Source organism: Stenella coeruleoalba, assembly GCF_951394435.1.
Source record: "Stenella coeruleoalba genome assembly, chromosome: 7".
NCBI classification, from domain to species: domain Eukaryota; kingdom Metazoa; phylum Chordata; class Mammalia; order Artiodactyla; family Delphinidae; genus Stenella; species Stenella coeruleoalba.
In genome coordinates, this window is record NC_137153.1 from 118,216,428 (window position 1) to 118,240,804 (window position 24,377).

Consider the following 24,377-nt stretch of genomic DNA (forward strand, 5'->3'; position numbering starts at 1 on the left):
ACAGGGCTCTTGTGGAGGCTTCACAAGGTCGAATGTGTAGGGGCTGCAGCACAGGCCTGACGCGTTGATGTTCGCATGAGATGCTCCGGGCCCAAGCTCCTCTCGCTTAATTTGGAAAAGGTACCAAACTGTTTAAAGGGCACCAGGCTGGGCAACTGGCCACAGATGTCATCGACCCTCTCCAGGCCTCACTTTCCTTGTCTGTGAAGATGGGACATTGCAGACCCGGCTCTCAGGCTGGGCTCAGCCTACAGACAGGCTTTGTTTAGCCTGTTCACTGTTTAGAAAATAAAAATGAGTTGTCCAGGTTTGAAAATTGGGACTCGCATCTTAAAATTCTATTTCTACCTTCTTTTGAAGAAATGGGTCCAGTTCTTCCACTGCAGGGGTGACCAGAGCTCAGGGCCAGCTGCCCTTTTGAGACCAGGCCTGTGGTCCCCAGCTTGCGACAGTCACCACTCCTCCCTGTGACCACACCCCTCCTGTTCCTTTCACTTACATGACCTGGCTGCTCCCACAAAGGCACTCGAGTTTGTGAGTCAAATTCTCTATCTTTGCCTCCTGTGATCCCTCTGCTGTAAGACAGCAGTGAGGTCTCTGGAGCCCTTTTCCTAACTGCTTTAAATTCAAGCAAGTCAGACTTGCTTAATATCCAACTCCTTTGTGAAGCCAGAGGTCCCTGCAAGGGCACTGGCCCCCGTAAGTGGCCCCGGCTGGCCCTGCCTCTTCACCTCTGGCCTCCACCTGTTACACACCCTCTCCCCTCCTTCTGGTCTGGCTGCCCCTTGTCGAGTTGTGCTTGTTTATAGCGTCTGATCTCCACAATGGCCCCCTTCTGCCTTTCCAAGTATCGCCATTTCACACCCGCCAGAAGAAACGAGAAGAAAATCCCATGCTTGTTAGAAACGAGTCTGAAATAAGGCTGATGGGGCCCGAGGAATTCACTTGTGGGTCAAGGGCACGTACTTGAATTCTTGGGTTTTGCAACCTTGAAGTGGCCCCTTTGGAGGATTTTTCAGCTTCCCTTTCGGATTCTTTTCAATATTCCAGGCCACTCGAGTTGTCCATCCATCGATTTCTGGATGACTGAGGTATTTCTAACATTAAACATGTAAAAATCACCATTTTGCAGAATGGACCTTAGGGTCCTCGGTCCTTAGAGTGAGATGCTGGAGCACCGCAGACAGTCCTCTGCCCCGGGCGTGCCCCTCCTTCACTGCCCAGAGGCGAGAGTCAGAGCTGTCCGGCTTCTGGCAGGACCCCCGCAGCTCTCCCCCACCCGCCACTATCCCCAGGCCATGCCATTAACTGCTGGCCTTGGCAAATGCACACAAAGGGAAACTGAGGCACAGCCAAGGGAAAGTTGGTGAGAGGCAAGAGCGCTCCCTACCTGTTGCTCTCTCCAGGTCCCCAGCCCTCTCCCCCTCCCTGCCTGGGTAGGACGAGGGGCAGATGGCGGAGGCTGCAGTCTGCAGCTGCTCCTGTGGCACTGGGGACGGGGAAACGAGAGTCTCTCCCTTTAAACACGGATTAGCAGCTCTCTCTGCAGCTCCCCTTCCTCAAAAAGAGAACTTGTCAGGGTTTACATCAATAATAGATAACGGTGCATCGCTGTGGCAGGCTCCAGCCGGAGGCTGTTTCGATATTTTCTAGAGAATTTGTCAGCAATCGCAGAGTCGAGGAAGAGTGGGGGCTGGGGGGGCGGGGGCGGAGGAAGTGCCTTCATTAATTTCTCCTCATTTGCATATTCTTGCTGTTAAATAATGTATTGATCACTTTCTGTGCCTGCAGCCCTCCCCTGCCCCTGAGCCGCGCTGGGGTCCTCCCCAATAAGAGAGATGAGCTCATCACTTGACAGCCAGAGGGCAAGGGGCTGCTGCGTGTCTCGGGGACACCCCACAGCCCAGCTGAGCCCGCCTCCCCCAGGATCCTCGCGAACAGGAATTCCCGCTGTCTAGGGCATCATTATCCACTGTTTATTAAGTCCTTACCAGGAGCTGGTCCAAAACCAAGTGGTTTACGAGGATGGCACTGTGAAATCCTTGCAATAGCCCCATGAGGTCAGCACGGTTATTAAACCCATTTTACAGATGAGGAAAGTGAGGCTCAGGCAGGTCAAGGGCCTTCCCCAGGTCACAGAGCCAGGAAGTGGTGGAGCTGGGTTTGAATTCAGCTCTGCTTGGCTCTAAAGACAGGGACCTCTAAACCTGCAAACCTCACACTCACCTGAGAGGCTTCCCAAGGCCTGTGGGGAAGGCATCCTTCCCTGGAACTGAGTGAGAGAAAAGGGCGGGTGTGCGGTGAGCTGGGAAAATGCTGGCTGTCTTCGGGTGGGGAGGCCGAGGCCGAGGCCAAGGGGTGGACAGTCCGAGTCACCCCAATGCAGCATTGACACCAGCTTGTGGAAGTGCTTGGGAGACAGATTCGGGGTCCACTTCAGGAAGGATTCCCCAGCCCTGGGGCCACCTGACAATGGAATGAGGCTGCCTTGGGAATAGCAAGCATCTGTCACCTGGGGTGATTCAGAGAAGGATGTCTACCTGCCGGGGGCACCTACTTCCGTGTTTATATCTGAAAACAAACAAACACCACTAAGGGATCTCTACCCCAACTGGGGATTTACTGATTAAATTAGGATCTGTCCACACAACAGAGTATCACACAGCCAGTAAAAATGATGCCAGAGGTGGTTTGTTTTTTCTTTTTGCGGTACGCGGGCCTCTCACTGCTGCAGCCTCTCCCGTTGCGGAGCACAGGCTCCGATGCGCAGGCTCAGTGGCCATGGCTCACGGGCCCAGCCGCTCCGCGGCATGTGGGATCTTCCTGGACCGGGGCACGAACCCGTGTCCCCTGCATCGGCAGGCGGACTCTCAACTGCTGTGCCACCGGGGAAGCCCCAGAGGTGTGTTTTTATTGATGTAAAAAGATGTGCACAATTATCATTGTGTGAACAGCGCTGGGCCTGAAGCTGGAGGAACTTGATCCCGTGTATATAAAATCGTGCCCACCAGGGCATATGTGAACACGTGCGTGGAAGGGCCGAGAAGGTGCATTGCAGTCTCACCTCTACCTGGCTCAGGGTGGCAGGATTTGGGTGGTTTTTCTTTTCTTTGTATTTTCCTATAGTTCCTAATTTCTCCTGGACATACATTTCTTGTGTGATTATCAGGGCTGTGAGAGTACACAGGAGAGGGAAGACACACGCCAACAGGGACTTTGCCTTTAGCGTCTGGGGTGACATCTGGCATTGCATCTCCGTGCTCCTCTGCAGTCACCCTAAGCAACTCCTCCGTGCCTCAGTTTCCCCCCCACCCCAGCTCAGACTGTCCTTCATTCTCTACCGAGTCTGTATCAAGCATCCCACTTATGCCCAGCCCTGCGGAGGGACCTGGGACCGAAACAGACAAACACTTCAGAGAGGTTCAGTGACTTACTAGAGGTCACACAGCTTTGAGGAAGGGGTGGAGCCCGGGCAACAACCCAGGTCCCAGCTTTGTGGGCTGATTACATGGCCCCGCCTCTCTGTCCTTCCTCAGGTAAATGGCCTTTGGTCGCTGCCTCCACCAGGAAAGAGAAATGAGCTTTGCCACGTTCAGGACAGGTTCCCCCTTCTGCCCAGAACCGAGTTTCACACCAGCGTTTGGCTGCTATGTTTTCCAAGTTTTCATTTCTGCTTTTTCTCTTGTAGTTGGGTGGGGGTGGGTGGTCTGTGGTCTCCAATCCGCCTTCTTTTTTTTTTTCTTTGACTGAGTCTCATGGCCCACAGGATCTTAGCTCACCGACCAGAGACTGAACCCAACATGCCCCCTGCAGTGGAAGCACAGAGTCTTAACCACTGGACTGCCAGGGAATTCCCAATTTATTTTTTATTTTTTTTTTTTACTTTGGCTGCGTTGGGTCTTCGTTGCTGCGTGCGGGCTTTCTCTGGTTGCGGCGAGCGGGGGCTACTCTTCCTTGCGCCGCGCGGGCTTCTCATTGCAGTGACTTGTCTTTGTTGCTGAGCACGGGTTCTAGGCGCACGGGCTTCAGTAGTTGCGGCTCGCGGGCTTAGCTGCTCTGCCGCATGTGGGATCTTCCCGGACCAGGGCTCGAACCCGTGTCCCCTGCATTGGCAGGCGGATTCTTAACCACTGCACCACCAGGGAAGTCCCCCGATTCTTTTTAAAATATAAATCCCTTTGTTAATTTTCTTTCAATTTAAATGACAGACTTATTAAAAACCTTTGTCCTTCTAATTTTTTGTACTAAAATGTTTTTCCTCAGCTTTATTGAGATATAATTGACACATAACATTGTATAGGTTTAAGATATACAATGTGTTGATTTGATACACTTACACATTGTAGAATGATTATCACCATAGCGTTAGCTAACACCTCCATCACCTCTCATAACTGCCATCTTTTTTTTTGTGGTGAGAACATTTAAGATCTACTCTCGCAGCAGCCTTCAAGTATATAACAGTATTATTAATTGTAGCCGCCATGCGAGCCTTATTTTAAAATTAGCTTAGGGCTATTTGGTCTGAGCTGAAAACGCTCTTTGTGCTGAGAAGGCCACCGGAGGCTGCCCGGGTGCAGGGGTGGGGCAAGGCTGGCATCACTTTGCATCTGGAGACCCCCCTCACCTCACACAACCCCTGGGGGGCACACAGGGTGTGCCTGGCAGGCCAGTTCCCCTCATGCACCCAGCTCAGAGCTTTACGAGCAAAACGTCACCTGGTCCCCCTGACATCCCTACGAGGCTGGTGCTGATACTGTCCTATTTCGCAGATGAGTAAACTGAGGCCTGGAGAATAAGTGACTTGCTCAAGGTCACACAGCAGAGCCAGAAATCACACCGAGCACTCTTCAGCTCAGAGCCTGACCTCAGAACCCCTGAGCTCTATGCGATACGTTAGAGCAGGGGGCAGACACCCACACTGGCAGGGGACAAGAAAGGCGAGAAGGGGGAGGTGGCACAGGGTCTTTGGAAGCAGGCCAGCCTGGGTGGAGGGGCTGGCAGAGGCTGCTGATCTGTCAGCCCACGGGGACCCTGAGGACCTGTGGGTTGACTGGTGCCTGTACCGTCCCAGGAGCTTAGTTAGGTTCACAGAGAGAGTTAGTGACACAGAGGCACTGGAAATTGAGTTTACGGCTCTATATGGATTTAACAGAGATCGATATAAACGGGAAATGGAGGTTATGGACATAAACATGTATCTAGACTGTAGCGGAACCATAAATATAAAGACAGAGCGATCACTTCCTCATCTGTCTGTTCGGTAAACGCCTACTGAGCCCCCAGAGGCGGCAGGAGCGATGCTGGGCTCAGGGTGGCACACGGATGAAGAGGATGCCGCACCACCAGCGCCCACCAGCGGAGCCCTGAAGGCTGGGGCGCAGCCAGACCCATGATTACAGTGGAGCAAAGACGAGACGGAGATGCCGACGGGGGAGCACGAGGGAGGGGTTCTTGCCTCGGCTGGCGGTGGGGGAGGGGGACACAGGGGAAGCAGGTGGGGGAGGGTAAGGCCTGAGAAGCGAGGTCTTTCCACCCCTTCACACACACATGCAAACACACACATAGTACATACAGATACATACGTGAGGACTAATTCAGGTACAATAAAGTGTACCAGATCTCACACATGCACTTGGGCAAGTTTATATGCCTATGTGACTGGCGGCCAGAGCAAGATACAAACCGTCCCCATCACCGCTTCTAGTCAACGCCCCTCCTCCACTGTTCTGATTTTTGTCACCATAAACCACTTTTGCCTGATCTAGGGTTTCTTTAAACGTACCCCCCACACACTCGCTGGGCTTGTCTCCAGAGCTGTCCATGATGTTTGTGAGCCAGCAGTTCCTTCCTTTTCACAGCTGAGCAGCATCCTGTAATAAGGATGTCTAGCCTTTCACCTGTTGGTGGACATTTCTGGCCGTCATGAATCAGGCTGTTGTGGACACTCTCAAGCACGTCTTTTGTGAACACGTGTCTTCCAGTCTCTTGGGTGAGTTCGCAGGAGTCTAACTACCGGTCCCAGGGCAGGTGGATGCTGGACGTTACGGGAAACGGTGGTCAGTCCTCCCATGAGGAGGCATCTTGTGCTCCTGTGGGAACACACGCCACTTTCAGCCGCTCTGCAGCCTCGCCAGCACTTGGTGTTGTCAGCCTCCTGGCTTTTAGCCACTCCGCTGGGTGCTGAGTGCAACTTGGAGTTTCCCAGGAGACAGAGAGGGGCTGGAGGGGGGCGTGGCAGGTGCAGAGGCGAGAAACACTGGACGGGTGTGGCACCTGCGCCAGAGGCCACCGGGGAGGCAGGGAGTAGAGGCGGGTGGGGGCCGGCGGGCGGCATCAGCACGCAGGAGGGCCTCGTGCGCAGCCAGGCCATGGACTGTGACCTGTGGTGGTTACCCACGTGCAGGACCCCGATGCAGCCCAGTGGTTTGGGCTCGTTTGGCAGGTTGCTGCTTCACTTGGTCCCCACAGGCGAGCCGGGCAGGCAGGGACGCTGCCCCACGTGCAGGGGAGGCGCCGCCACCAGCTCTGCAGCTCCCGCCGAGGCACCTCCTGCTCTGTGTGGTACCCTCTGGGGCTCCCCGAATGCCCCGCACTGTCCTGGGCTCCCTGTGGAGACCGGTGAGGCTAGAACCAGGGTCCTGCCCTCTAGGAGCTTACAAGGTAGGAGGCCCAGATGAAACCATTCGGGCAGTGACAGATGTGTCCGAGGGCCCACCAGGCGTCAGGTCCTGGCCTGGGCACTGGGAGTCGGTGGGGGACCAGTCAGATCCGCCCTCCTGCCGCCGGGGAGCTAAAACACCGGATACCAACGAAAAGGAGAACCAGAGGTGATGACAGTAATAACCGTAGCTTCCGTTTACCACCTGAGTCCTACGTGCCAGGCGCTGGGCTGATGTGCAAGTGGGGGCTGTGACCATGACAGAGGGGGTGTGGCCGCAGGCCGGTAGCAGAAACGCTGGGGGTGCGGTGCTGCCGCCCTGGGCCTCGGCTCCCTCTTCTGCAGACCAGGGTAACCCCAATCCCTGACTCGTGGCCACTGAGAGGATTCAGTGCCGTAATGCACGCAGTCAGCCAGGGCTCTCCCCAGCCCTCCCTCACAGCTCTGTCCCCAGGGCCACCAGGCCCAGGTGACAGCAGTGGCTGCTTCCTTCCACCTCACCGAGACCCGCCCTGGGACCCGAACTGGGAACCGTGACAGATGCCCGAGGAGGCGGGTTCCACGCTGGGCACTGTGGCCCCTGGGACCCCCTGAGACCAAGGCCGTCCCTAGCTGAGGGGGACCACAGGGCACGGGGTGGAGGGGAGAAAAGGCAGGGACCCCCCTCCCCCGAGCTCTGCAGGTGCAGGAACGGGCTGCTGTGTACAGTGGGTCCCCCTGCCCTGCCTCACGGGCTGTTGTGAACTCTGGGTGAGACTGTGTGGGCAGCTTAGCACAGGGCCTGGCCTGGGGGGAGGGTGCCAGGTATGGGAACTTGTTACCATCCTCACATCCTCACCATTTCCTCAGGACCGGGGTCAGGATGCTCAGTACGTCCAAAGCCAGTCCTGGGCTGAAGCCATACTCAAGAAAACCAAAGTGCTGTAGACTGAACTGCGTCCCCCAAAAGGTATGCATTGAGTCCTAACCCCCAGGCACCCGTGGATATGACCTCTTCTGGAAATAAGGTCTTTGCAGATGTAGTTAGCTCAGAAGAGGTCCTGCTGGATGAAGGTGGGCCCTAAATCCAAAGACTGGCATCCTTATAACAAGAGGAGAAGAGACACAGAGCCATGTGGGGGAGGCCACAGGAAGATGGCGTTAGAGTGGAGTGACGCGTCCATAAGACACGGGATGTCCGGAGCCCCCAGAAGCCAGGAGAGAGGCCTAGACCAGATCCTCCCTCAGAGACTCTGCAGGAGGAACCAACCCTGCCAACACCTTGATTTTGGACTTCCGGCTTCCGGGACTGAGGATAATTTTCTGTCGTGTTAAGCTACCCAGTTTGTGGTACCTTGTCGCAGCGGTCCTAGGGCACGAATACGTGAAGCCAGGAGAGCCACTGCCGCCTCTGCCTGATGCCTTCAACCCAGATCCCACCAGCCAGCTCCCTCGCCTCCTTCAAGACTTTGCTAGAACCTCGATTCTCAGACACCTTCCCCACTCACCTCTTTGACAGCACCCACCCCGCAACTCCTGACCCAGTGGCCCTGCTTTATTCCTCTCCCTGGAGTGAATCATCTCTCAACATTCTCTCTAATGTTCTTACTGATGCTTGCCTGCTCCTAGGAGTGAGGCCCTCGTGGCAGGGCTGGGTCGCCAGCATCTGGCACAGAGGAGCCCCCATCAGTATCTGCTGAATGAATGGCTGGGTGGATGGATGGGTGGCTGGGTGGGTGGCTGGGTGGTTGGATGGGTGGCTGGGTGGGTGGCTGGGTGGGTGGGTGGCTGGGTGGTTGGATGGATGGGAGGGTGGATGGATGGGAGGGTGGATGGATGGATGGGTGGATGGTGGCTGGGTGGGTGGCTGGGTGGGTGGCTGGGTGGGTGGCTGAGTGGGTGGATGAGGGTGGATGGATGGGAGGGTGGATGGATGGGAGGGTGGATGGATGGATGGGTGGATGGTGGATGGGTGGGTGGCTAGGTGGGTGGATGGGTGGATGGGTGGGTGGATGGATGGATGGATGGGTGGGTGGGTGGATGGGTGGGTGGGTGGATGGATGGGAGGGTGGATGGATGGATGGGAGGGTGGCTGGGTGGATGGGTGGGTGGCTGGGTGGGTGGGTGGGTGGCTGGGTGGCTGGGTGGGTGGATGGGTAGGTGGATGGATGGGTGGATGGGTGGGTGGATGGGTGGGTGGGTGGGTTGATGGGTGGGTGGCTGGGTGGATGGATGGGTGGATGGGTGGGTGGGTGGATGGGTGGGTGGATGGATGGGTGGACGGGTGGATGGGTGGAAGGGTGGATGGATGGGTGGCTGGGTGGATGGATGGGTGGATGGGTGGGTGGGTAGCTGGGTGGATGGATGGGTGGGTGGATGGGTGGATGGATGGGAGGGTGGATGGATGGGAGGGTGGGTGGATGGGAGGGTGGGTGGATGGATGGATGGATGGTGGATGGGTGGGTGGATGAGTGGTTGGGTGGATGGATAGGTGGGTGGGTGGCTGGGTGGCTGGGTGGGTGGCTGGGTGGATGGATGGGTGGATGGGTGGGTGGGTAGCTGGGTGGATGGATGGGTGGGTGGATGGGTGGATGGATGGGAGGGTGGATGGATGGGAGGGTGGGTGGATGGGAGGGTGGGTGGATGGATGGATGGATGGTGGATGGGTGGGTGGATGAGTGGTTGGGTGGATGGATAGGTGGGTGGGTGGCTGGGTGGCTGGGTGGGTGGCTGGGTGGATGGATGGGTGGGTGGGTGGCTGGGTGGCTGGGTGGGTGGCTGGGTGGGTGGTTGTGTGGGTGGCTGGGTGGATGGGTGGGTGGGTGGATGGGTGGGTGGCTGGCTGGGTGGGTGGGTGTTTGCATCCTGCAGCACCATAGAGACCCTGTGCGAGGCTCAGCTGCCTGAGTTCCTGCAAAGGAAACCTGCCCAGAAGGTACGGGTGTGAGAGCCGGATTAGGGTGACAGCTCCCCTCCCCACAATGAAGCATGTGGGTATTTTTGCTTCATCTGACCCCAGGTCTGCTCTTCCCTGTGTAGGTGATTAGCATGCGCTTTAATTGGCTTCGGAGAGCCGTGGGCTAAGTGAGGGGATGGCAAGCTTGCTTGCTACCCTCCTGACCCACTGGGACCACGCAACTGAAATGCAGGAAGAGCAGCCACCTCTGCGGGGACGCTGGGGGCCCGACACCTGGGAAATGGTGGGGAAGCTCCGAGTCATGGCTGGGGCTCCATGTCACGGGTCTCCCGTCTCCTTCCCGCATAGCCTTGGCTCTCGTGAGCGTAGGAGCTGCTCTGCCCATCGCCGGGGTCCCAGTGCCCTGCCCGCACAGCCCATGCAGGGCTGCCGTGTCGCACAACCCCAGGGGGTGCCCATCACCTCGGGCTGTGTGGGAACGGTGCCCCTTGGGCTTGTGCAGCTTGGCAGGGCTGGTCCCTGCGTGAATCAGGAGCTCAGTAAATGCGCCACCGAGGAGGGGTGCTCGGGCTGCCGCCCTCAGACTCGCCGACCCTCCGGGCTGATCTGGACCCGGGACACAAGTGCTTCTCACCTAATGGAACGTCCGGGTCCTCTTAGGCTCAGCTCAAGCGCCGGTCAGAACGTTACCCTCCTTCACATCCACGTCCACGCGTCTACTCCCAGGTCCACGTCCACCCTTGTGAGGGCAGCGGCCACAACAGACCTTTGTGAGGTCTAACTGTGTGCTGGGCACTGAGCGGCGGTCCTAAACAAGCCGCCTCATCTCATTGTTACAACTACACGGGGTTGTTGCTACCCCCCACTTGACAGATGACAAAACTGAGGCCCCGAGAGGTGAAGCAACTTACTCAGGGTCACACAGCCTGGAAGTGGCAGAAACAAAACGGTAGTGGAGGCCTTTCTGACCCAGACCCCACTCCCCACATCCCAAACTCTGAACCCCCCAGCCAGTGGGCATTTTAGATTCACTACAGGAGAAGGTGCTGGTTCAACATGTCCAAGTGTTCAGGTTTGAAATGGATGGGGAATCAGGAGGGGAAGGGGGAGAGAGACAGGGAGAGCGAGGGGGGAGTTGTCATTCGGAGGCACCCCTGGCTAATGAGCAGAGAGGCAGAGAACCACAGGTGACAGGGCAGAGCGGGAAGAAAGGCAGAGATGAAACGTGTTGGAAGCACCAAGTTAATGGAACTATTAAGTGGTTCATCTTTCCCAGCTAATGAGGGCCCCCTCTACAGGAGGGAGGGGCCGGGACAAGAAAGCACCGTGGCTCAGTTTCTCAAGGCACTGGAGCTAATGAAGTCACCGGAGACTTGGAATTCCTTGGGCACATCTGACTCGGCTCCGTGGTGACGCTATTTTAATTCAGTCTGAGGACGACCAAAGGAGAGAAAGTCCCCTGTTAAAATGATGAGCTTGGGCGCCAGGAATTTGGAGGGGGTGACAGGAACTCAGAACTTGTCTAACACGGACAGAGGACCCAGGGTGGATGCAGGGATGCAGGGACCCGGAGGGGGCTTCCAGGAAATGTGTTTGAAAGGGTGGAATGAAGCTGCAGCCCACAGGGTGAAGCCAGGGTTCGGGGGCAGGTGCGAGTTGCTGTCCTGGGAGGTGGCGTGGCCTGCACACTGAAGACACACTCAAACACACGATGAAACCCGTCAGCTAATATTTACCCAGCACCTCATGTGTGCGAAGGGCAGAGACCAGTAAGGCTCGGATCCCACGGGGCCGAGATGAGTCAGACTCCCAGCTTGAAGCACCATCCTGCTTCTCTCGGCAGGAAGCCCGCGCTCCTCCGGGGCTGTCTCTGCCCCCTCTCCGGACACGTCTGGCCTGGCCTCCTCCCTCCCCAGGGCACCGGCCTCCTGGGTCCTTCCTTCAGCTCCTCCCTCCGGGCTCCGGGTCTTTGCACCTGCCATTCCTTCTGCCTGGCGCGCTCTCTGCCGTTAGCTCCCATACAACCTCAGGTCTCTGCTCCAACGTCACCTCCTCGAGGGACTGCCCCTGACTCCCTACAGCGTTGGTTCCCTCTGGAGGCTCTGACTTTATCTGTTCCACGCCTCTCTCCCACTTCTGGTGGCTTCTGGTAATGACTGGCATTCCTTGGCTTTTGGCCGAATCACTCCAATCTCTGCCCCCATCTTCACATCACCCTTTCCTCTGTGTGTCTGGGTCTTCTTTTCAGTCTCTTAGAAGGGCACTGTCATTGGCTTTAGGGCCCACCCTAATCCAGGGTGATCTCAATCCAAGATCCCTACTCTATTACATCTGCAAAGGCCCTTATTCCAAATAAGGTCACGTTCTGAGGTTCCAGGTGGACATGGTTTTTGGGAGGACGCTATTCAACTCATCCCCTGGCTGTAGAAAATTCATCACAATTGGAAATAATCTGTTATTGGGGTCATTATCTGTTAGATGCCTGTCTTTCCTGTTGGACTTTCAGGTCTATGAGAACAAAGACTGGACTGGGCTACTCCTGCTGCCTCTGCAGTGTCCAGCCAGGGCAGACACACTGTGACTGTTTGCAGAATGAACGTTGAGGCTGGCAGGCTCTTGGAAAGGAGGTGAGAAAGGGCACACCCAGGGCCACCCCTGCCTTGTGCTGCACCTTCCGATCCCAGGGTGAGGAGTGTCCAGGAGGTCCCACAGATAGTAAGAGCTAGAAGGGTTCCTGAAGATTGGCTGGCTGTCCGCAAGTCCTCAGGACAGGATGGGAGGGCACAGGTGGGGGGCCCCGAGGGGCTCTCAGCTGGGGGTGCCAAGGAGAGGGTACCACAGGCCAGAGTCACTCCCGCATGCTTAGACATCAGGAGTTTCCTCTCCGTGTCTTCAAAGAACTTCAGTTTTCCTTTAAATCTTTTCATTTTGCTTAATTATCGTCCAGGTGAACGGTAAGTGAGAGGACACAAAGGGTTAAGGAGGGTCAAGAGAAGCTTACCTCAGGGCTGTGAGCTGGAAGAGGTGAGGATGTGGGGATGCAGAGGCCGAGGGAAATGGACAGTCTGGTCACAGCATTAAAAAGCTTTGTTCCCTTCATGGGACAGCAGGTCAGCGTGGCTAAGAGAGTGGGCTCTGGACTTAGACTGGCCTGGGTTTGAAACCCAGGTCGCCACCTGCTAACTTGGGGAACTTGGGTGCGTTCTTTAGTCTCTCGGAGCCTTGCTCTCCCAACTGTAACACCAGAATAATTGTGTCTCCTCCCCAAATGCATTGACAGGATGTACCGAGAGCACCACACTGTGCCTGGCACAGGGTAAGGACCCAACACATGATGATGAAACACAACGGAGGTCAGGGGAGACGTGGGGCAACTCAGGCCATTGGAAATAGGTTCAAAATCTCCGAGCTAGATTCTAAATGGCTTTTCCATTCAGTCTTGAAAACCGGGCTATGCCTGTCCGGTCACCCGTGTAACTGTCCCAGCACCCAGCAAGGCTCCAGCGTGTGAAGGACCTCCATAAATACTGTTTAACTGACTAGAAGTTGGATGAATGAATAAATGAATGCCAGTAACCCTTCTGTTCTCCAGCTGCAGAGGACGACGGGCTATTTCTCACTCGACTGGCTTTTCCTGCTTTCTGGTGTCCTCGACCAGCCTCCAGACTGCGTTGGGACAATTGATATTCACAGAATCCTTTCTAGTGTTGATTGCTGAGACGGAACAGCCCCCCACCCCAAACTCTGCCACCTTCCTCACCCCTCTCCACCACTGGAGACTCCAGTGAGTTTCACGATCAATTCCCCTCCAGAAACGTTCTGATGAAGCCGCGTGCTTGCACCAGGCAGCCTCCCAGATCAAGGATTATTTCACAAAGCTGCCTTCCTCTGTGACTTGTGTTCATTAGCTGCTGCAAGGGTCACACGGTTTCGCTGGTTCAGAGAGGCCACCTCTGAGCAGACAGTGCCCCCTGGAGGGAAGCTCTCCCCAGCCTGCCCACTGGGAGAGTGGGGAGTGACTGGAAGGTCAGTACCGGCCAGACCCAGTGGCCTGGAATCTGTGGAGGGAAGCAGGTAGCTGGCGGGGGGGGGGGATGTTCTCAAAGGAGAAGATATTAAGATGAATCATATGATAGTTCTGACATTCAGCCATTTGTTGACTCAGGAAAATGGCATTTCAACCTAATAGGACCATCTAAGTTGCTCCTATAGAGAGGGAGGGTAGGAAGAGGAGAAAGGAGTCAGAAACCAGGTCCGGTCCTGCTCTACTACTGGTCAGCTGGGCGGCTTAGGGAGCTTGGCCTCATCGCTCTGCACCTGCCTGTTGAGCACAAGTAATCATGGCGCCGCCTCACAGGGAGGGCCTGCAGCTTCCCTGCACCCGTATGCGTCACTACCTGCCTCGGTGGTCACTGCAGAACCAGGGCACAGTCAACAGCAGCTGTTTCAGCATTAACTAGCAACTCACAGGGGCACTGGTAGGGTGTGGCTGTTCTGCTAGCTTTCCCAGCACTCGCTTCTTCAGAGTTGCTTTTCTGGCAAAGGCACCCCGGAGCTTCCAGAGACTTTGGGGAAAATGCGCATTAGCTGATACCAGAGAGGTCGTCTGTGGCCCACTCCCATTGGCAGGTTAGCCGGGGCCTCGCATCAGTACATTGCCCGACACACGTAGTACACTCGGCACACGCTTGCGGAATGGATGGCAGATGTTTTTGTTGACCTCTTGGGACGCTGAGAACTAGGCTTTGTGAGTATGAGACACACACACACACACACACACACACACACGCGCGCACACGCGCGCGCGCGCGCGCCAGGAGCGGAGGTCTGAGAGTGGGCACAGTAGGAGAGCGGTGACCAGCAGTCAGAGGAGAGGAGACGGGGCTTTTATGGGGGCATGGAAATCACTGGCATTTCGAGCCCACCGTCTAGGCAGGGCTTGCCCCCTGGGTACTCTCCGTGGTGCTGAACCACCATCTTGGACCAGGGGCCCAGCAGCCTCGCCTCTGCCTGGGCTCAGTTGAAGCCTCTCCGCCTTCTTTCAGGAATTCCGAGCCAGGGGAGACAAGAAGTGGCGGGGTGGCGAAGGGAGGATACAGAGTGAGAGGTGACACCAGACAAAGGCTGCTGGTCAGACACAACCAATGCCGGACTACTGGAGGGTGGGACTGTTTTTACATTACTGCAACCCCTAAGCAATAACTCCTCACCGTGGGAAACTTGGGCACTTCTCCCCCACCCACTGTGCTCTGACGACACCTTCATGGTGGAAAGCAAACCCACCCCGTGTCTCCAGACCCAGGATCTGTGCTCACACCCCTTCCCCTTGCCCACCAGCTCTTTGCAGGCCATTGCACTCACTCTGTTCCTTTCAGCCCAGGCTGCTCTTCTGACCTCCTACTGAACTTAGAGCCAAGTTTAGCAAGCAATGCTTCTCTAGCTGTTCCCCGTGAGCTTTCTCTTTCTCATCACCCAGCCGTGGGCTCTCAGAGGACCTGGTTCTTGTCCAGAAGAGCCGAGCCTGGACCGTGCGAGAACACCCTCGTCATCACCACCATCAGCAGACCATCGACCGCCACGAATGAGTGCTAACACCGTGCGATGGCCGTGCTGACACTTCTTATGCTTTATCTCACTGAAACCTCAGAATAACTCTTTGAAGCAGGTCCGGTTATTATCGTCATTATAATGGGAGGCTCAGAGGGATTGAGTAACTTGCCCGAAGCCATAGATGTACCAGAGCCGGGGTTCAAGAGAAGGTCTGTCTGACCTCAGAGTCCAGCTCTTAACCGCCAGTCCATCAGATTCATAGCGATGACCCATAACTGAAACACACACTGAAACCAGCTCAGCTCTGCTCTTTACTTACGGTGAAACTCTACCCCCCAGAGAATCAATGCTAGAAGAATCAGAGACAGTACGGTTTTTTACCGGGATGGAGCAGAGCACTGCAATCTTCCCCTACCTCTGAGAGTTGCACTAGGGCTTCCCTGGTGGTGCAGTGGTTGGGAGTCCGCCTGCCAATGCAGGGGACATGGGTTCGATCCCTGGTCCGGGAAGATCCCACATGTCGTGGAGCAACTAAGCCCGTGCGTCACAACTACTGAGCCTGCGCTCTAGAGCCCACGAACCACAGCTACTGAGCCCGCGTGCCACAACTACTGAGCCCGCACGCCTAGAGCCCGTGCTCCACAACAACGGAAGCCACCGCAATGAGAAGCCCGAGCACCGCAACGAAGAATAGCCCTCACTCGCTGCAACTAGAGAAAGCCCGCGCGCAGCAATGAAGACCCAACGCAGCCAAAAATAAATAAATAAAATAAATAAAAAAAAAAACCCCAAAAACCTAAAAAAAAAAAAAGAGCTCCATTAATTTCTACAAACATTTATGGAGTCCCCATTGCATGCCATGCATTATGCAGTATGACGAGTACTGAGTCAGATGGTCATAAATACAGCACATGCTGACACTGTCAACCTGCGACAGAAGATTTTAGAGAATCAGTAAAGGAGTCGGTGGCCCAGCCCCATCTTTCTCCTGGAGGCCCAGCCAACAGGGGGCACCAGCTTCTCTGCTTTCAGAAAGACCTCGGAGTATTCTGAAAATTGCATGGACTCCTGGAGAGACAAGAGGGTCATTTGGGACTGGGGCTCTGGAGTCTTCAGGAGACAGGGAACCAGAGATACGCCTTATCTGGTGGCTGCCTTGCATTGTCAGGCTGTTGGATAACATCAAACCAGCCAGGGAGCCAAGCCGGTCCGTCAGCATGGGATTCTGTGTGTGTGGGGGGTCTGTGGGGTGAGTGGTGCACACGCATGCCTGTGCACTTCTGCATTTCTTTTCAATTAGAGGTACACCCATCCTGCCGAGGAACAGGTGCAGGAACACGATGAAATCATAAGGTTATTGGAGCATGGGTGCATGATGGGGAAAATCAGATAAGTGAAATCACTTCCGTGTGTGTGTGTGTGTGTGTGTGTGTGTGTGTGTGTGTGTGTGTGTGTAATATCCAGCCAATGAGGAAAGCTCTTCCGCTGCTCTCAGAGCTGATGCTGAGAAGAGTAGGGGCTCTCTGGGGAGCTCTTGGAGCTGCAGGGTTGGGGTGAACAGGGGCCAGTAAGATGCTTGTGAAGGGGCCTGGTCAAGCTTCTCTCCCTCCATTATCCTCCAACATGGCCCTTGGGCAGTTCCTTCCTGCTCTGAGCCGCCCCTGCCCCTTGCACCCTCTTCTCCGTATCTTTCCCAAAGGGGCTGTCATCATGTCAGAAGCCCAGGGCTTTTAAAAAAGCCTTTCTCTCCTCATCCTTTGATTCTGCCCGTTTCCCCCGGGTCTGCTAGAGAACAAAGTGCATGAGTGAGCGAGAATGGAATGGGTCCCTCGTGTCAGCCTTCATTTCAGGCTCCTGTCGATGGGGGGAGTTGCGATTGCTGGCTCAGGGGCTTCCCCCTCTCCCCGCTGTAGGGAAGTCAATGCCCTCATGCTGTCCTTGAGAGTGAGAAGGGCCTCTCGGTCACGACCACTCAAAAGCAGGATTCTATCACTCCACAAATATTAGCGCCTACTGTGTGCTAGACACCATTATAGTTGAGGGGATCAAGCAGATGTCGAATCTTTAGACAAAAGCTTTGGCTCTCCTGGAGTGGCTTTGCCATTTACCCGCTGTCAGACCTTGAGCAAATAACCTCCTTTTTTCCATCTTCAAAATGGAGAGAACAAGAGTGTATCGTTGGGACTTCCCTGGTGCGCAGTGGTTAAGAATCCGTCTGCCAATGCAGGGAATACAGGTTCAAGCCCTGGTCTGGGAAGATCCCCCATGCCGTGGAGCAACTAAGCCTGTCCGCCACAACTACTGAGCCTGCGCTCTAGAGCCCGCGTGCTGAAGTCCGCGAGCCACAACTACTGAGTCTGTGAGCCACAACTACTGAAGCCCACGCACCTAGAGCCCGAGCTCTGAAACAAGAGAAGCCACCGCAATGAGAAGCCCGTGCACTGCAACGAAGAGAAGCCCCCGCTCGCCACAACTAGAGAAAGCCCGTGTGCAGCAACGAAGACCCAACAATGAAGACCCAAAGCAGCCAAAAAAAAAAAAAAAAAAAAAAGAGTGTATCGTTTATTGCTACAATAATGCTGCATAACAAACAACCCCCAAATCTCAGTGGCATGCAGAAATAACCACTTATTTCTGTGGGGGGAAGTAATGTATGCCACTTCCAGGCCTGGCCCTCAAAGCCTCCTGTATGATCCCCCATAGCTTTCTCTTTCTTGGTCTCCTCGTCAGATACAGAGGGCCCAATGAGGGACTCCAAGGCTCTGGGGCAGTGGTGGGAAAGCTATGGCCCTCCCTCTGTTTTTGTAAATAAAGTTTTATTGGAACATGGTCATGCTCATTCCTTTCTGTGTTGTCTATGTCTGCTTTCATACCATGATGGCAGAATTGAGTAGTTGCCACTGTACGCCCTGCAAAGCCTAAAATACTTGCTATGTAGCCCTTTACAGAAAAAGCTTGCTGGCTCCTGCTCTGGGGGATGGTGGAGCCACGAGTTGGAAGAAGCCTGGGTCCCTGGATGACTGCATGGGGCACAGTCTCCCCTCCTGCAATAAGCTTCATTGGAATGTGCCACAAACAAGAAAGAAACCTTCATTGTGTCGAGCTACTGAGGTTGGGGGTCGTGAATACACACCGCCCAGAGCTCCGATGCTGACAGCAGCAGAAACACGGCTGCCAGTTCGTCCTCGCACCCTGTGCCCTGCACACTCTGGTAAGGAGGCTTGTCTCCAGGCCAGGGCTCCTGCGGGACCACAGTCACTTAGGCCTGGTGACCTTCAACTGTGGTCTGGGTGAGGTTACTTTTACAGAGTGGTGGGGACCCTTCTCTCCTCATGGGAGATAAAACAGTAAGAAGATCTGAGTGTGGGGAGAGGGAAGCCCATGGGCAGCCCGTACTGGTGCCAGCCTGTTGGTCTCGGAGAGGCAGCCATGTTCTCAGGACGGTCATCTTAGGGAACGTGACCTTGAGGGTTTGTCAATTACTGGCTGTGTGATGCTGGATAAATTACTTAGCTCTCCCTCCCCAGGCTTCAGTTTTCTTACCTGTAGAACGTGACCAAGAGGACCTCTCTCCTAGAGTTGCTGGGAATATGGGACCTTCAGCAGGGAGGCACGTCCCCCCCTCCCCCTCCCCAGTGGCATTTACATATGGTGTCCCTTCTCGCTCACTCTCTCGCACTCTCAGTGCTCTGGCCGCTGGAGCCCTATCCCTTCTGAGGATACCCTGCCCACAGCGCTGGGTTCCCAGGCACAGCCCTGACACCCTGGGCGCTGCTGCCTGCACTGGGGAGCCGCGCTCATCTGCAGGTGGGGCTGAGCCATCCCCCTTTCTCTCCTGGGATTCTGACCTAGGAGGGACTGGGATGATGCGTTAGAGGAGAGGGCGTGATGAAGTGCTGATGACGGTCATGCTGGACCACGTACCGGAGGAGCAACCAGAGGAATACCCAATGAGAGACAAGAGCGAAGCAGACCCAGGAAGAGGAAGACCCACGTCTCTAGGAGACAGTCTGTCCAGTAGCACCTTCTGATGTGCTGTGTCCGCACGGCCGGCCGGGGCGGGCGGCAGCTCTCAGGCTCAGCCTCAGTTATAACGTGTGGCTACGGACCACCTGAGGTGTGACAAGTGCAGCGGAGCCAATGGACAGTGAACTTCAGTTACGCGAGAGAAACGTAAACTCTGCTCACATGTATTTCGCTAAATTAGCTCTAATTCAAATGTGGCAGCTGGCGGTCACCTCGCACGGCGAAGCTCTGGTGCCTCGCTGCCGTTCCTCCAGGACGAGGCCTTTCCTGGGTAGAGGGGCCGGGAGCAACCCCTGCCACTGTGATTAAGCTGCCCCGGGGGGGGGTTTCTCAGGCTGGGGGCCGGGGCCTCCCAAGGCTGTAGCTGCGTGTGTGTGAGTGCAAGCGTCTATGCACGGTGGGAGAGCATGCCACTTGGGAAGGTAGGTCAGGCCAGGCAGGCCTGATGGAGAAGCAGATGAGGCCCACCTTCTCCCCTCCATGGGCGTGGCCTAGAACCTCAGTTTTTGCGTAGTTTCCCTGCGAAGAGCCCTTAGCGACAGAACTTTTGAAGTGAGCTGCTCTGGGAATACATCTCCCAGGCCATGAATTCCTTAACCAGCATCATTTACCCGCTTCCTTCTCCGGCCAGCTCTTCATTCTGCTCTTGCCTCTGACAGCTCTGGGGGCGGCGAGGAGAAGAGGTGGGAGTGGAAGGTTCTCAGGATTTCTGGGCACAGGGACGTGCTCAGCGCCTGTGCTGCCCTGGGTTTGCTGGGTGAACCTGGGCAAGTTAGTTAACCTCTCTGGGTCTCAGGTGCCTCATCTGTCGAGATGGGGAAGCGAGGCACAGGGAAGGCCTTACAGTGGGCCAGGGCCTGGTAGCTGGGTCACGCCACACACGCTGTCTGCTGAGCCCAGAGACAGCCAGCAACTTGCTTATGAGCACACAGCCGGTAAGGAACAAACACAGCCTAAGTGCCAACTGCCATAACTCGGTACCTTCACACTTTGGAAATGAAGGAACGCCACAGACAATTAGATCTGAATCCTAGGCTAATCTGTAAACGGGGAAAAGCTGAGGCAGGTGGTGGGGGGCTGAGGAGCTGCAGAGCTGGGGGGCAGCATCAGGGCACCTCAGAGCATGGGGTGTGTGTGTGTGGGGTGCCATGATCCTAACTAGGATCTTGGAGCCGGAGTGACTGTGGGGCTCCTGGGAAGAGAATTTGGAGGCCAAGGGGCCGTGTCCCCGCCCTCCCACCTTGGCTGAAATGTTGGCAGATTCCATGATCCTGACTGAGCCTTGGTTTTCTCATCTGTAAAATGGGATAATCTTAGCAACTAGGTTACATACATGAGGGGGTTGTGAGAACTCAGGGCGCTGTTGTCTCTAAAGCTGGCACACAGTAGGTACGCAATCAGTGGTAAAGGTTGAAAACTCCAGCGGGTGCAAAGGAGGGCTATTCAGAGAAAGAACCAGGAAACAGCCTGTTGGCACCTCTCCTAAGAACAGTCCCTCTTAAAGCAAGGCTGAGAGGGACCCTGACAGAGGAGTCCTGGGTGGGAGGGGCCTGGCCGTGACCTTGGGTGACCCTTCCAACTCCAAAAGGCAGGAGGACGCGGGGAACCTCCTGGTCCTCCAGTCGAAGGTTTAAACGCGCCCCCCCCCCCCATTAAGGGGACGGAGGGGAGGGGAAGGAGGAAGTGTTTTGGCTTCTATCCTCCCTGACTTGCCCTGGGGTTCCCGAGAACCTTGAATTCATTAGCGACGGCAGCTCTGAGCCTTGATTAAAAAGATGCCATCTTTTTTCCCCTTTCTCTTTCCCCCTCAGTTCTTTCCTGAGCAGTGATTTCAATTTGCAGCTGACTCTCTGGGATGCAGAAGAGGACGGGGCTGGGAGCGAGCTCCCCACTACCCAGCCTCCTCTCCCCCTCCCTCCTCCTTCCCTACTCCTCCGTTGCAGGCCTGGATCGGACACACCTGCAGTGCACATCGATTGCCTGATTAAGGGGGAGATTGATTGGTCCCTGCTGTCATTAGCATGCAGTTAGCAGTGACCTCTCTGCCTGGCCTCCAGCCCGTGGCTCTGACCTGAATGGATCAGCGAGCCTGACAGGAAATGGGAACCTGGGGAGAGGAGGGGCAGGGCAAGGGGCAGGGGGACCTGAGGCTTCCTGGTGCCCAGGTGGGCTGGGAGTGTAGGGGGAGGCCCCTCACCTGGCTTGGCCCAGGACCTTCCACTGTGACCAGTGGGCCTCAGTTTTCCTCGCTTCGAAATGGGGAGATTAAGTGCAGTGTTTCCTAAGAAAGCTTTGTCCGAGTCAGAAAAGAGGGGGGCCCTTGCCACCCCAAACTCTTCATCATCTCCCCCACCCTCCCAGCCCCTCTGCCCACCTGGACCGGAAGCCCCCTTAAGCTGAGCTCTCCTTCCTCTTTCCAAGTACTTTCACCCTCATCGTCCCGCAGAGGGGGGCAGCAGCTGCTGGGGTGTGGGCGACGGAAAAGCCGGGCGTGGTTGGAAGGTCCAGGCCCACCCCTGGGGTGCCCACAGACCTTGATATGCACCCACACAGGACCTGAGAGTTTTGTGTGATGGCTGTCAAACAGCCATCGGGGGGCCGAGGGCGGGGTCCCGGGTTTATCCACATCTGTGGTCCAGCGCAAACACTGTGTGGTGGGACGAGGGCTGCCTGTCCGCCCTCCCAACTCCCAGAGGAGAATGATTTGACGCTGTCACGAGTACAGAAAACTAGCTCCACACGCTGTAGAACGAAGCCGCTCTTCTGTTTGCTCAGTGGCCGTGCGACTCGAAACTTTTTCATAAAGCAAAATTCGGAAACGCCAGGTGCTGTGAGACAGGTTGGGGGTAGGGGGTGACCCCAGAGCCCACGGCCTGGCGGAACTGCCCTCCCGGTCCTCAGAACGACACCCTGTGCAGCGCGTGTGGGCCGAGCCTGGAGAGGGAGCCTGCCAGGGTGGTCTCAGCACAAACTTTGGGGTCAAGTTTGAACCCCAAATGGGTCCCTTAGCAACTCTGTCACCTTCTGCAAGCTCCCAACCTCTCTGAGCATCGCCTTCCTCGTCTGTGACGTGGGATGATGTTAACTACGCTGGAAGGATCTCTGAAGGGCTTAAGTGAGATCGCTGACGCATGGCGTGGAGTGGGCACTCGCGATGAGCCGTAGGAGGACTGACTTGGTGGTTTCCACCCTGGCGAGCGAGGATACAACGCTGTATAATACGCTTTGCTTACTGACCTCCTGAAAGCATACGTAAAGGATTACTGTGAGCTCTGCAACCACAGGGAAGCCCAGTCTCATCCATCCTAGTGTCATCGATGCTGCTGCCCAGTGCCTGGGACACTGCAGGTGTGCAGATGTCGGGCGAGGTGAGGCATCTTGGACTCAGGGTGCTCCCAGGCTCTGTCCCAGGGTGGCTGGCTCAGCCCTGTGGGTTGGGACACCTCCGCCAGGGCTCTCAGAAGGTGACGATGAACTCAAGCCCAGACCACTCCTCTAGCTCCTCGGAAGGGAGATTTCCACCTGGCCACAGCGAGGGGATATACGGACCAGGGGATGGCCGTGGCGGGGGCCGGGTGGGCGTGACAGGAGAGCAGGCCTGGTGAGCACCCCTGGGCCGGGCAGATGTCTGTGTCCAGGCCATGCTGGGATCCTGGGGGGTGGAGCCCATGAGATGGGAGGCCTCTTGGGTAAGGTCATGTATTCCTTTGCCAGGGCTGCCCTGACACAGTACTGCAAACCGGGCGGCTTAAACAACTGACATTTGTCTGGAGGCCAGAAGCTTGAGATCAGTGTGTCCGCAGGCCTGGCTCCTCCCAAGGGCCCCAAGGAAAGGATCTGCCCCAGGCCTGTCTCCTTGGCTTGTGGATGGCCGCCTTCTACCTGAGTCTCTTCTCTCTGTGCGTGTGTCTGTGTCCACGTGTCCCCCTTTTGTAAGGACATCATCTTGGAGTACAGCCCGCCCTAAGGACCTCACTTTAACTACGACCTCTCCAAAGACCTTGTCTCCAAACAAGGTCACACTCTGAGATACTTGGGGTTAGGACCTCAACATACGAATCTGGAGGTGCGGCCGCGCCGGCGCATCGAGGGGAAGCGGCAGCAGCCATGACGGACGTGTTCCGCGTGATCTGGCGCCACAAGCCCACCATCTTCACAGACGCCGAGGAATGGAGCACCGTGTTCGAGCTGAACCGCACCGTCGAGGGCATCCTCGAGCGGCTGCCGGAGGAGCAGCAGCTGTACTAGGACGACCAGCTTCCGGACGATGGCAAGACACTGGGCGAGTGTGGCTTCACCAGCCAGACAGCACAGCCTCAGGCCCCAGCCACTGTGGGGCTATAGCCTTCAGGGCACGTGAAGCCTTTGAGGCCCTGCGCATCGAGCCCTTCTCTAGCGCACGCGAGCTTCTGGCTGTGACGAAGCCGCCGGACTCAGGAGGCCGCGCCAATGAACGAACCGTGCAGTGAGAGACCACTCCACTCCCCCCCGCAATAAAAGAGATTTGGGTGTCCCCCCCAAAAAACTATGAATTTGGGTGGGGGGCACACTTCAACCTAGAACAGGTCCCTTTGAGCTCAGAGCAAGGATGGGACAGGGAGGTAGCTCTGGAGAGCTTCCTGCCTGGTCCAGCCCGCGGGAGGGCAGACAGAAACCCCCGGGGACTCAGGAAGCAGCAGCTCTTGGGGGACAAGCATGGGGCCGGCTTTCGGCTGCTGGCACCTGGCTGAGACGCTGGGAGCCTCGAGCAGGGCCTGGCAAAGCTGGGCGGTACCAGCCAGGGATGCAGGCCCAGCTGGCTGGGCCGGAGAAGGCTTCCTGTGAAGTCGCAGCCTTTGAAACCTTGACTAATAAGGTTTTCTTCTCTTTCTAAGTTGAACGCATCAGTAGCTTCATATAGGATCCCATCTGTCCGCTCCATTGCTGCCAGTCGGATTCTAGGCCCCCGGCCAACTAAAAACACCAAACCAACTTAGCATGAATCTGCTTGACAAATACTTTTGTGAGTGTTCTGTTTTCCCTCGGCGGAAGAGAGGCCTCTTGACTGCCCTTCTGGGTCCGGCTTCCAGAATAAATCTAGGATCCTGCAGCCAAGGAGCCTGGGTGGCGTTTGAATTAGTATCAGGAGGTGGAAAGCGACAAGGAGACGGCTGTCAGCTAAATGCAGGGAAGGCGTTTTCCACCGCGGTGCTCAAGGTTGGAATGGAGGGTGTACAGCACCCTGGGCCTGTTTCAGGGCCTGTT

The 24,377-nt window shown here is 56.1% G+C and overlaps 1 pseudogene across 1 annotated transcript; it reads left to right on the forward strand.

The window, feature by feature from the left end:
* The first annotated feature begins 23,240 nt into the window (after positions 1-23,240).
* Positions 23,241-23,602, forward strand: LOC307188932 (elongin-B-like; annotated as a pseudogene). Its single transcript has one exon. The product of its transcript is annotated as an elongin-B-like (transcript).
* The last annotated feature ends 775 nt before the right edge of the window (positions 23,603-24,377 follow it).